At 44.6% G+C, this 12,498-nt stretch overlaps 1 protein-coding gene across 1 annotated transcript in view; it reads right to left on the reverse strand.

Moving 5' to 3' along the window:
• Positions 1 to 1,461: 1,461 nt before the first annotated feature.
• The window catches only part of Fam78b (family with sequence similarity 78 member B), an 88,619-nt gene continuing 77,582 nt past the window's right edge, over positions 1,462 to 12,498 (reverse strand). Inside the window, exon 3 of the mRNA XM_041662939.1 lies at positions 1,462 to 4,567. The gene's annotated coding sequence lies outside the window, so the exon portion shown is untranslated. The remainder of the gene's footprint in view (positions 4,568 to 12,498) is intronic.

Below are 12,498 nucleotides of genomic sequence, written 5' to 3' on the forward strand. Positions count from 1 at the left end.
ACACCAGCCACTTAACCAGCCAGCAATGCAAGAACAAGGTGCAGGTGGTTGGGAGAGGTAGGGGAGAGGCCTGGTAGAGCTAGGGACTTCAGTTACTTCCCAACTACACTGACTTCTCAGGATCCAAGTGTATGTTAGGGCTTCACTGCCAACTCTGCCCTTCCACTCTTGCTTAGAGGATATCTGACCTTTTAAAAATTCAACTGTGAGAGAGAAGGCAACGGTGCAGAAACTTAACTGCCTGCCTGGACTCAATCGTTTCAAAATAACTGGGTTTGGGTTAGCTCCTTGGATGGCAAAGGTTCAGCTAAACTTTGTATGCGTGTGTGTGTGTGTGTGTGTGTGAGAGAGAGAGAGAGAGAGAGAGAGAGAGAGAGAGAGAGAGAGAGAGGCTGACCAAGGTACTCTAAGAAGGAGTGGTAGTGAGAAAGAGGTGAAGGGCAATTTCTGTGATATTCTTCCAACTTCTCCTCCCTGAATCAGAGACTAGAATAGTGGTATGGGCTGATTGTATGTTCTCCTCCCCAAATCCAAATGCTTAAATCCTAAGTCCTAGGATGATGATGTCAGAGGTGGGAGAGGTGGGGCGTTGAGAGGCGATTAAGTCATGATAATGGAGTACTTGTGATCTAAATTAGTGCCCTTGTGAAGAGGCCTGAAGGAGCCTGTTCACTCTTATATGTGAGCACAGGAGAAGGCTGTCAATGGACCAGCACCTGGGTCCTTAGCAGACCCTAAGTGTGCAGGGAACTTGATCTTGGACTTCTCAACCTTTAGGACTGTGAGAAATAATTGTGTGTGTGTGTGTGTGTGTGTGTGTGTGTGTATAAGCCACCTAGTAAGTGGCATTTTGTTACGGCAGCCTTAGCAGATGAAGACCAATAATGTATCCTCAGGAAGAAGGGGGAATATATTTCTTTTCCTTGCTCAGAACGTCTATGTTTATTTCTCCTTGTAAAACTGCTCAGTGAATGGAATCTGGTTGCAGTATGTGGCCTTCATTGGCAGAGCTTTGTTAAGTATACAGAGCCTGACTCTTGTGCCTCTCCTCTATATATCCCAAAGCTTGTATGTACCTGGAGCCTTCCCTTGGTTTTATGAAAAATTGGGTACTAAATAATAAACAAAAAATTATTTTATTTTTGGGGAAGTGTATCTCCTTCCTTCTTCCCTCTTCCTCTCTCTTTCCTCCCTCCCTCCCCTTCCCTCTCTGTGCATGTGTGTGCATGTATGTGTGTCTGGGTGCCTGGAGAGGTCTGAAAGGTGTCAGATCCCCTAGAGCTCGAGCTACAGGTAGCCGTGGATCACCTGACATGGGTGCTGGGAACTGATCTCTGATCCCCTTGGAGAGTAACAAGTGCTCTTAACCCCTGAGCCATCTTCCAAACCCTCAAATCCCCCACCTCCTCAGTACTAAATCTTTAAGGACCCAATTAAAGAAAAAAAAATATACTTGTTGTCATTGTTGAATACATACTGTATTTAACTTTTTTTTTAATCCCAGAGAAGTGAGATGCAACATCCACTTGAGTTTATGTAACATCCAAAGACTGACAACTCAGAATTTCCTAATTAAAGTCATTGTTAAGGCACTCTGCAGAGCCAGCTTTCATCTCTTCCTTTGTGGCGTTATTCTTCAAACTGTAGCAGAATACCTGGCTTCTCTGTCTTCAGCGACACACATACATGCTCATGCTCTTAGCCTCCACTTCTGTCCTTGACGACACCAAAAACAACACAATTTTAAGGAAGAAAATCCATTTAGGGGGGAAACAAGGCGAGAGCAGAGAGGACATGTACACATTAATTAACTGATAGGCCAGTAGCAGAAAAGAGAAGGAGCAGGAAGGAAATGGAACAGGGTGCGGTAGACCAGATGGTTGGTGGCCAGTGAAAAAATAGGCTGCATTTCCCAATGAGGTTTAAACTAATTTAGCTGGTTCCTTTTTACATTTTTTTTATTATTTTAAAGATGGGTCCAATGCAAGGGAGGTATTCCAAAATTATGGGATGTGGATGTAGGTAAGTGTGCTTGCTCATGCTCATGTACTTATGAGCTGACTTTAAAGATAGGTACGGGGAAGGGGAGGCTCTAAAATGCCCTCCTGAGATAAAAATAATCTCTCTTACTGGCCCACTTCTGCACCTGGAATTCCCAGCATTCAAGCTATTCCTTCAGATTAAGGCATCGTCTATAGCCCCAATGAAAAGGTAAATGTCACCTAAGAAGTGTAACACTCAACTCTTTAGCACCCACCGACTGAACCGTTTTCTATCAGAGAGCAGGACCCTGAGAGATGGGACTTGGTGCAGGACAGTCTGATTAAAAGGGCAAGACGGCATGGTGCTATGAATGCAGGAGAAATCTACTTGCTCTGGGAAGCTGCTAAGGAGGCGGGGCACAAAAACAGACTCTGTCTATGCTGGGGCACTCTCTTGTGCATACAGCATACACACTCTCTAACACACCCAACAGTTCTTAGACATTACAGCATTCTGCAGGGAGCACTACTATGGCGTTCACTTGGGCCCTCGAGGAAAGGTGCTCAGGGAATCCGCCGAGTGCAAGACAGCACAAGTTCTTGATTGTTTTCAGGTAAAGTTCTATACTGTAAAGTGGAAGTTCAGCATCTTCAAAGGTCCACGTCGTTTATATGAAGGCGGTACACAGCACATACACACACACACAGACACATACACACACACACACGCAGACGCACACATGTGCGCGTGCACGCACACACCCCTTCACTTATATATTCATTGTTTGAGAACTCGTCAACGTGAGAGGTGAGAAGTCTCTAGTCATCTATGATTTGGAGGCTGGAGCGGGCAGGTTGCTGTCAGGTTATTGGGTAAGGGACTGTTGGGGGACAATACTTTCCTGTTACGGATGACCCTTTCCTGTCACCAGTGGGCCCTCGGGTAATTCAGGTTGCTCTGCAGAAACAGCCAACCCTTGGGTTATAAAGACCGGAATAAGCTTTGCCTCAAAATTGGGACAGAGAGGCAGGGAAACCCATGGAACCTTCAGGCTCTTGGAGGGAGGCATGTGTGGTGGTGGTGGGGGGATGTGCAGATGGAAGGTGAACTTGGGCAGGGGACGAGCATTTGCTTCTAGAGGGCAAATGCAAGCATCAGCCTCAGGTGTGACTCTCGGGACCAGTCAACCTTTGGGTCTGCTCAGGTTGATGGTGCCAGTGGGGAGAAGGTGTAACGAGGAAAAAGAACTGGAGCAATGGGGACTCTAGAGAAAGCTTGTGAACTAAAGGAGGAAGGGGTCTTGGAGGTGAACAGGGATGTAGAAGGGTGTTTTTTTCCTATCAACTGCATTGACAAGTTAGAATCATCTGGGTTCCTCAGAAGACCTCGGCTGCTCAGCTCCTTGGAGCCTCTAGGACGGATAACTGAGATGGGAATCAGGTGCGTGGGTTTGAGCTCCTGACCCAGCGCTAACGTGCATCTGGTGTCAAACATTCTGCACCAGAGCGGAAGGAGAGATCCAGTGTTAACAGTCAGGCTGGAGCCTGCTGCTCAGTCTTGCACGGGTTTGTGAAGGAGCAGAAGGGAAAAGAGTGCAAAAGCAGGAAGGGGGTTGGAAGACGCTGACTTTCCGTCTGGTTAGCTGGACCTGTGCTGATTCGTGGGGCTGGATTGCTTGCTACTAGCTGGTAGTTTCTGATCCCATTTTGGGTTGAAAAGCTGGCTGGGGTGGAAGTATTTGGGACTAGGGAGAAGAATTTTCCTCTCTCTTTTTTTTTTTTTGTGGCTTCAAAGAGGAATCATTTACTGTGCTCTGTAGGGGTCGGCAAGACAGATCTGGGGCTGATGTTTGAGAGAGGGAAGTAGATTTCCTGATGTCTAATAAATATAGATCCCATAAATAAATAAATAAATTGGGAAGAATACCAATAAATAAAACAATCAAGAAAACAACATAGACAACTTTTGCCCTGTTGGGGGAAATTCTGCTCTCACTCCACTGATCCTGGTGACGTGAGGGCTGCTCTTGGACATCCGAAGGCACTAAGCCTGTCCATGGTAGGGCGAACAGTTGCCTTCCAAAGACCGTAGAGAAACCTCAGAGGATGATTGACATTGGCTATCCACATAGAGAAGAGTGAGGAGAAGGGGAGATAGATATTCTCCTTGTTTCCCACCAAAAGTGTGGGGTGAGGAGGCAGGCTTGGGAGCCAGGGCTGGGCCGTGTGGGGTCTCTTCAGTCCAGGATGGCCAGCCTTGTCCTTGGGAGGCTTCACGTGGAAGGAGGGGATGAGCAGGAGGTGCGGGCGAACTCGATTTTTCCACACACAAAAGCTGCAGCAGGCACAACTTCCATTTTAACAAAGCTCCTCCATGAGCCAACCAGCTGGCCTGGCTGGACACACGCGGTGGGGAGAGGAGGTACTGGTCACAGGATGGGAGGCAAGATGGCACTCTTTTCAAATAGGAAATCAGCTGTCCAGGGCGTCAGCTTCTAGCGCCACCAGCCATTGCTCATATCCTCCTCCTCAGTGTCTTGCCGTGTGGTTCTGTATGCTGGGCTTGCCTTGTCCTACTAGGAGACCTGCATGTGGACAAGGAAACATGTAAACAGTGCACATTGAGATAGTGGCCAAGGAAACACCATTCCTTAAAAGCAGACATTCATAATTCAAGCTTTGTAAGTAGATTTTCAAATGGATAATAGCTTGAATTTTGTGCAAAGTTCTGAGCATCTTCATCTACACATCTCTATAAAGGAGGTCTGTAACTTTCATCTATTTTTAAAAGATTAAAAACTAAAGCAGTGTGAAGGGATCTCAGGTCACTTGTGTGTTTAGTCCATTGGGAAAGCACAAAGAACTACAGAAATGGGTGGACATTCCAGCAGGGCCCCTTAGAATTCCGGGTGCAGGAACCAGACTGACTGGAGACCTGGGTGTAAACCAGGATTTCTGTCATTGACTCAGGACAATTGCCAAAGCCTTCGTCTTCACTATGTGTCTATATCATGCCATTTGAAGCTCTCAATCAAAGTTTCTTTAGGAAGAAAATATACACCAGCTGGTTTTTTTTTTTTTTTTTTTTTTTTTTTTTTTGTGGGCATGTGTATCTACCACTTAACAGCTGAAGTCCTAAAAAAGTGGGTGGACCCAATTTTAAAAAATAAAACAGAAAGCATTTTTGAATGCACAAAGGGAGCTGTTCTTAGGTAAAGTAGATGTTGTGAATCCTTTTCTTTCTTTCCTGAACTTTTGTTTGGTGTATGTGTGTGTATATATATGTCACATATATGTCAGAGTGCACGTTTGTGTGTGTGTACACTTGTGTATGTGTATTATATGTGTGTGGGTGTATATGTGTGCACCTAAGTGCAGAGGTTACAGGTCTATTTTGGGTGTCTTTCTCAGGAGTTCTACACCTTGTTTTTAGAGACAGGATCTCTCTCTCTCTCTCTCTCTGAGCCTGGAGCTCACTAGTCAAGCTAAACAGGCTAGTCAGCAAACTAGCCAGTGATTGTCCCCTCTGCCACTCCACTCCAACGTTGCATATAGATACATGCTGCCTGTCTGGGTTTTGGTGGGTGTTTGGGATCTGACCTCAAGTCCTCATGCCTGTGCATCAAGCACTTCACCCAGGGAGCCACCTCCCCAGTCACTTGTCTAGATTTTGTGTGTGCTGGACTTGCTCACAGGATCGCTAGGGTGCAAATGTTTTTATAATTCCACATTTAAATAATGTCATTGCCTTTTCTGATTATATATATTATATGGCTTCAGTTTAGGAAGTTATGTAGTCAGTTAAGTAAACTTGTCTTAACACTCTGAAATTAGAAGATAAACCCATTTCATATACAAACAGGGACTTGGTCTAAGATATGTTTTAGAAAGCAGCCCTCTCTGTACCCCGTTCACCAGAATAGCAGCCATGCCTTTTGGCATCTGTAAATGCAGGAATGTGATTAGTCAGAATAGGTCAGAGGTGCCGAGTGTGCCAGACTCTGCCAGCCCTTGGTACCTGACCTGGCAAAGAAGAACAAACATGGTGAGGTGGGGAGGAGGTTGGGTACAAGGTAAGCAGATGTGAGCAGAGGCCTAAGCCGAACTCACAGTCTACTTGGTGATCACAGAGCACACCACACAGATGCTCATGAACGAAAGTCACATCACCATGGAGACTGCCTCACTAATCATGCTCTTTATGATTTATTATTTATATTAATCCATATATCGTTAGTCTATTAATTCTATCATATATTATATAAAAGCAATTTAAAAACAGCATAATTTTTGTATAGAAAATATTGTAAGTGTGTAGTTTACTTTTGTCTACTAGTTTTCCTAAGGCAAGACACAAGCAACCCAGTTAAGTTTGCTCTGTTAAGTGTGCTTTCATAAACACTTGTGGGGTGCACATGGCACTGACAAGGGGCCTCCTTCTTATGCCACAGACAAATACGTCAAGGTCAGCATGACATCAATACGAAATCAGGGCCCAGGAGCCCAGTCCCCTGGTCTCCTGTACCAATGAATAATATATTTGGGATATAGAGAGCTGGGTGGAAATAATCTACTAAAGGCAAAAAGACAAGATCATTTTTTTTTCTGTAACAAGCTCATAATTAAACTGACTGTAAAGCTGTTTACTCTTGTATACAAAATGTCCTGTTTCTCTTTTCATGGATGTACTCAAAGAAGGAATGCTTTGATTTTATTAGTGGCTCTTGGGACTAGAAGTTTTTTTTGTTTTTTTTTGTTTTTTTTTTCCATTTAAGAAGATCCATGGAAGTTTTTATTTTCTCGAGACAGGGTTTCTCTTTGTAGCCCTGGTGCTCCTGGAATTCACCTTGTAGACCTGGCTGGCCTCGAACCAAAGAGATCCACCTGCCTCTGCTTCCCAAGTGCTGGGATTGAAGGTGTGCACCACCACTGCCCAGCAAGATCCATGGAATTCTTTAGGTGAGATAGTCCTTAGTTTTCTGGTGTGTGTGTGTGTGTGTGTGTGTGTGTGTGTGTACATGCGTATGTGCAAGCAGACGAAGGTAGCGGTGGCAGCGTCTCTACCTCCGTTCTTCTGATATGCATGTGCACAGTCTTTTCTCTCTGATTAATTAGAAGTAATAGCCTTCCTTAGCTTCTGGTATGTGAGAGAGTAAAGTGGGAAATAATTTAATTGGCTGTCTTGCTTTCAAAGCCCAGTTTAATGAAATAGTTCTCAGCCTGAAGTGCATGCATTATCCTTCCTGTTATTTTTACAATTAGCGTGTCATTGGATCACATTTGGGTGGAATATTCTAATTGGTTCCTAGGGTGGGGGCACAGCAGATGGAGAGATAACCCGATTGCTGGGGTGTGTACTGTGCTTTCATTAGGACAGTGTGCCTGAGAAGTCTTGTCCTGTCACTTATCTTAGGCATGAGAGAGGGGTCATACCAGTCTCTAAAAATTGTAGACTGTTTGATGCACCCATTGGGTACAGAGATGACTCTGAGACACTTTACAAGGTCCTGGGCTACCTCCCAATGCATGACCCAGTGGCACAAGGACCGCCTTCTATAGTTTCCTATGTGCACTGTCCCACTGAGGGCACGGATTCTGTTTTGCCAAGTATGTAGGAAATACTTGTAGAAAGACGTGCTGGAAGAATGAGCATTTGGAGAATCCCATGATACCTTCCCTGCTTTGCTCTTCTGTGTGGACAGCAGAGAGTTAGAGGTAGATGTGAAGCGGGGCCGAGAGTAAGGAGCAAGCCAGGCACCAAAGGCAAACACCAAGAAGGTTTGCTCTTGCAGGGGCATGTGAGCACACAGGCCTGAGTGTGAGTGCCTTCTTAAATTCTACGTGTCCTAGTACCTTGCTTGCCTCACCTTCACCCTAGGTCTGGCAACTAACAAAGCATCCTGTTCTCCTTTTTATCTCCTCCTTGTTCCAGTAATGCTGGGCCTCAACCAGCCCTCAGTCAGCCCCAGATTCAACAATGTTACCATTTAAATATCTCACAGCACTGTCTGTATCCCTTACAATCCTCAGTAGCACTGGGTTCTGCTTGTGTCTTGGCTCTGTGTCTGGTTCTTTCTTCTTCACTGTACAGTTGTGACATATGTATCTTCCATACCCCCTGGTATTTCTGAAACAGCACTCAGCTGTTTTAAGGATCAACCCACTTTTTCTAGGTAAGCTGAAGACAAACATGGGCCTAGAGGCAAAAGAAGCTCGATGCTTGGCCATGTGTTCCACTGCCTAGAGCCTGGATCTGTATTTGTCTTGGAAAGAGGAGTTGGTTCTTTGAGGGAGCATCCTTTGGCCCAGCTGGGAGAAAGGAATAATTGAGGCATGGAATAGGGACTGGGACAGGCTTAAAGACAACTGTGCAGCGGGGCCAAAAGAGACCATAAAGAAAGGGGTCACTATAGGCAGATGTAGAGAGAAGACAGAACCAGCCATACCTCCACCATTGTGAGATAGCCTGGGATATGTTGTGTATATACAGGGTGAGGGGAAGTACTTCCTCATTTTATCTCCTTCAAGATGGCAGGTCTGTAAAACCACCTGCAAACTTTAAGGACTTAGCCAAAACTGTAGGGACAGAAAGGCCAGTAGAGACCCAAGAAAAGATTTAAACATGTATGTGTGTGTATATATAGAATATATATAAATATTGAATATATATATACACACACATACCCCTCTGTGCTATGTGACCACAAATGAGGAAAATACAGCTGTTCTGGGATGACTTTTGTGGTCATTTCAACCCAGCCAGTTGTGCTGGGATTTTCCATCTGGCCCTGTCCTGACACTTTGCCACTTGTCTCCTCAAGGAGGAGTTTTAGCTACCTACAGGACCATGTGGCCTTCTCGTCTTTTTCTTTTCTGCCCCTGCCTGGGGATAGTCCTCTTTTAGCCAGGTGGCCAATGCTGGGGAGAGCTGAGAGATCCCCAACCTTCCCAGAGATCAGGCTTTGCTCTGCAGGGACTGAATGAGGTTTTGGGTTTCCAAGCTGATGGAACATGAAGGTCGGCTCACCAGCTGCAGCCCATGTGCTACTGATCCAACAAACAATGTCTTACATCAGACAATGCCTCGCTGAGACACTGGAGTGTTTCAGAGATCACGCCAGTGTCTACTGAGGCTAGCCATGGGCTTTGTTATAGGAGAGCATATGCCTAACTCGGGGATCAATGATACCATGTTTCCCCATAGGAATTCCTATAGAAGTGCTTGGGAATGGTCAGATAAACCTTGGCAACTCTCTGGGAAGCTTTCTATAGGCAGATGTCCTACCAGAAAAATGGGGACCAGATGTACTCCAGATCTCAAAAGAAATTAATGACAATAAGACTCTGGGGTAAAAATATCTGTGTGCTTGCTCACTGAGCTTGTTCACTCGGCTCCTGTTCTATCTAAGGATCATTTAGGCTTAATTATAGAGTTCAGGCATTCATTGGGTTTTTGATTAATTTTCTTTTCAGCCTGGAAAGTGTGTGAGTGTGGTAGGTCTTTGTCCGTGCGTGTGCGTGCGGGTATATGTGTGCGTTTATATCTTTCTTTGCAACTCAGTTGGGAGCTGGCTCTAGCGATGTTTAATTGCGCCCTCTATTCTTAACAAGAACACTCAATGTGCCAAGAAGGCCTTGGAAAGCCATTGTTTTCACTGCCTCCGCCCCATGGGCTGCTCCTGGCAGGCATTGAGGGACCGCGGGTGGCAGGGCAGTGCTCAGCTGGGACCTCGGCTATAGGATGCATGCTTCCTGTCTGTCTTTGTACTTGTGTTTAAGGGATTCGGAGACTAGGGGAACGGCTTTTCCTACTCCATTAATTACAAGTGACAGCCACCTCCCCCACACCACAGTCCCTGACAGGCGTTTTTCTGGGCCAACCTCCCTGGGGATTACAAGGCTCTTTGAGGAAGCAAACAGCTTTCATTCTCTCATTTTTAATGACTCCACTTGGTGGGTAGGGGAGGACTACATGGCCGTGCAGATGACAGTGACCTGCCTTCTCCTTTTCTTTCTTCTCCTTTGTGCTAAGGGGTAAACTAAGGGACAGCACCATATAGAGGGAGAAAATGGGGGTTTGAGCCAAAAGGCCCAGTTTGAATCCTGGCTTTTGGCATTTTTCCTGTTTGTGTGCCTGTGGATACATCATTTACCCTCTTTGGTCTCAACTTGCTATTTGTAAGATGAGGACAATAACACCACCACCATCACCACTGAATGACACTTCTTACGATGACTGTGGATGAGAAAACGCGTGTGGAAGCCTTTTGCAAAATCTTTTATAAATCATTGCTATTTTATTTTACTATGCAGAGTTTTTCTTAGACCATGACTTTGGCCTTTGAGGTATTCATTGTGTGTGTGTGGGGATCCAAAATGATTCATTGACTGGAAGGCAGACAGGGGACCAGCCTCCAGCCTCCCATGTGTTGTGGATGGCATCAATGACCTGCCGATGTGGTATGCAATCAGCAGAGAACAGATTAAGGGTTCACTATCAAAACAGCTGTCACAGATAGAAAGTAATCTGGAATATTCCTTTTTTTGACATAACGGAAAGGGTTCTGGACCCGATTGTTTTTAATTTCTCGGCTAATTGATTTGTGGGTGAATGATTCTGGAACAATGGCAGTGTTTCTGGCTGGAGTCGAGGAAAGACCCCAGGTCCCAGGCAATGTGTCTGTATTGTAAGCTGTGGTCTGGGAGACTCAGGCCTGTGCTGATGAGCTTTGTGATCCTGAATAGTTGACCTAATTTAAATGGGCCTCAATTTCCTTGGAGATCATAGACTAGAGGATCTCAAGGGTGACCTCATTTAAGGATTTAAGACCTGATGAAATGTTCTTCCAAATACAGGAGGTTTTAAACTGTTGTGTCACTAAGAAACTATGACCCAAATATAAAGTCCAAATATAGTTTAGAGACCACCCAACTCACACCAAAGGCTCAGAGCGAGTCTGTTTGAAACTGATGTCGTCTGGCATCAGACCCCCGTTCTCAAGGGACATGCAGGCTGATGGGAAAATGCAGGTGACCCCCGGCAGAGATCTCAAGGTTAACTCTCTTCTGTAAGAGAGCCCTTTGTTTGGCAATATCCTGACTAAGCTAAAAGTCAATGATCCACAGACAGAGAGAAAGGGGGTCATCTCCTTGTAAAACAATGGTAACTTTAACATAATTGGCTATTGGGTAATTGAGTGTTCTACCAGGTTGACTTCAGGACTGAGAGAGAGAGTTTAGAGAAGTAACAAATGACAGCGGTAAAGCATATTTGCATAGTGATTTTACCTTTTATAAGCCCTTCTCACATATTTCTTCTCAATTGTTATTACATCATTCCCCAGGAAACCACCTGGGGGTAGTTTATTTTAAAAATCTGAATTGATTCTTTTTAAGTAGGAATAAGCTTAGGTAAGCATGCTGCACCTTGCTTTATAAGTATAGACAGGTCTTTGAAAAGCTATATTTTATGGAAATATAATTGTGTGACTCATATCTTAATGTGCTAGGGACATTTAAAGACTGAAACCTCGCATAGGATTTTTAATATAAACGCTTTCTTATTCATCTGTTGTTACAATTTTAGATGTGGAAAGAAAAATCAGGTTTTCTTAAAGTGGGGCTATGTGGCTTGGATTCCAAGATCAGCATCCACTGCCCCAAATCTCATAAAAGTGGCATCTAATTCAATGAGGGAGAGATTGGAGCTTCTTGTGTCAGCACGGAAAATAAGCAGCTTTAGTCTTCAGCTTGTAGCTCTCTGAGGTCAGCTCTGCCATAAAGAAGGAGGGAAGCATGGGAAAGGACAGAGAAAATAACAAAAATAACAGCTGAATTATTTCTAAATAGAAGAGTCTTTGCAACTCACAGATGGGCATTAATGTGTTGTTATAAATGACTTGCCATCAATTACTAGTCTATGAGAGAGGAGCTGATGGCTGGGGCGTGAAGTTAGTGCTATATAATTTTGAGTCGCATCCTCTGGGACTAGAGCATAAAAGCAATTAAACTACAGTGCATTTTAAACAAAAGCAATGGACAAGCCTTCCCAGTTCACATTCTCTGTCCCCAAACTCTAGCAGGCTTGGGGTCAATGACAGAATCGGTATAATGGCTCCAGACTTGGAATCTCACACTTCTGAAATTAAGCTTGAAGAATTTACTTATTCAATGTACAGCATTGTGAGAGTTCTGTAGTTTGTTCTCCCGGCGAGTTTTGGAACAAAGAGGGCTCCATCTCACAACCTGCACTACTGAGATTAACAAGGAAAGCTCTTTTCTAGGAGGGGGCGATTTAGGCTGAAAGGGTTGGAAATCTTACCACTGTACATACTTGGAAACTCATTAAAAAGTTTTACACAGCTGGATTAAGGACATCTGGCTTCCCACCTTTATTGGCTGGATCTCAGTGATACAAGTTTGCTTAAAGAAAATGCCCAGATTTTCACTAAAGAAGTAAGAAACACTTCCTCCCTACAGCTGGACAAGAAGTTAAAGCTGAAGCTTTGTAAGTATA

Source organism: Microtus oregoni, unplaced genomic scaffold (genome assembly GCF_018167655.1).
Source record: "Microtus oregoni isolate MIOR12 unplaced genomic scaffold, Mior012 000013F_ref0000133, whole genome shotgun sequence".
Taxonomy (NCBI): domain Eukaryota; kingdom Metazoa; phylum Chordata; class Mammalia; order Rodentia; family Cricetidae; genus Microtus; species Microtus oregoni.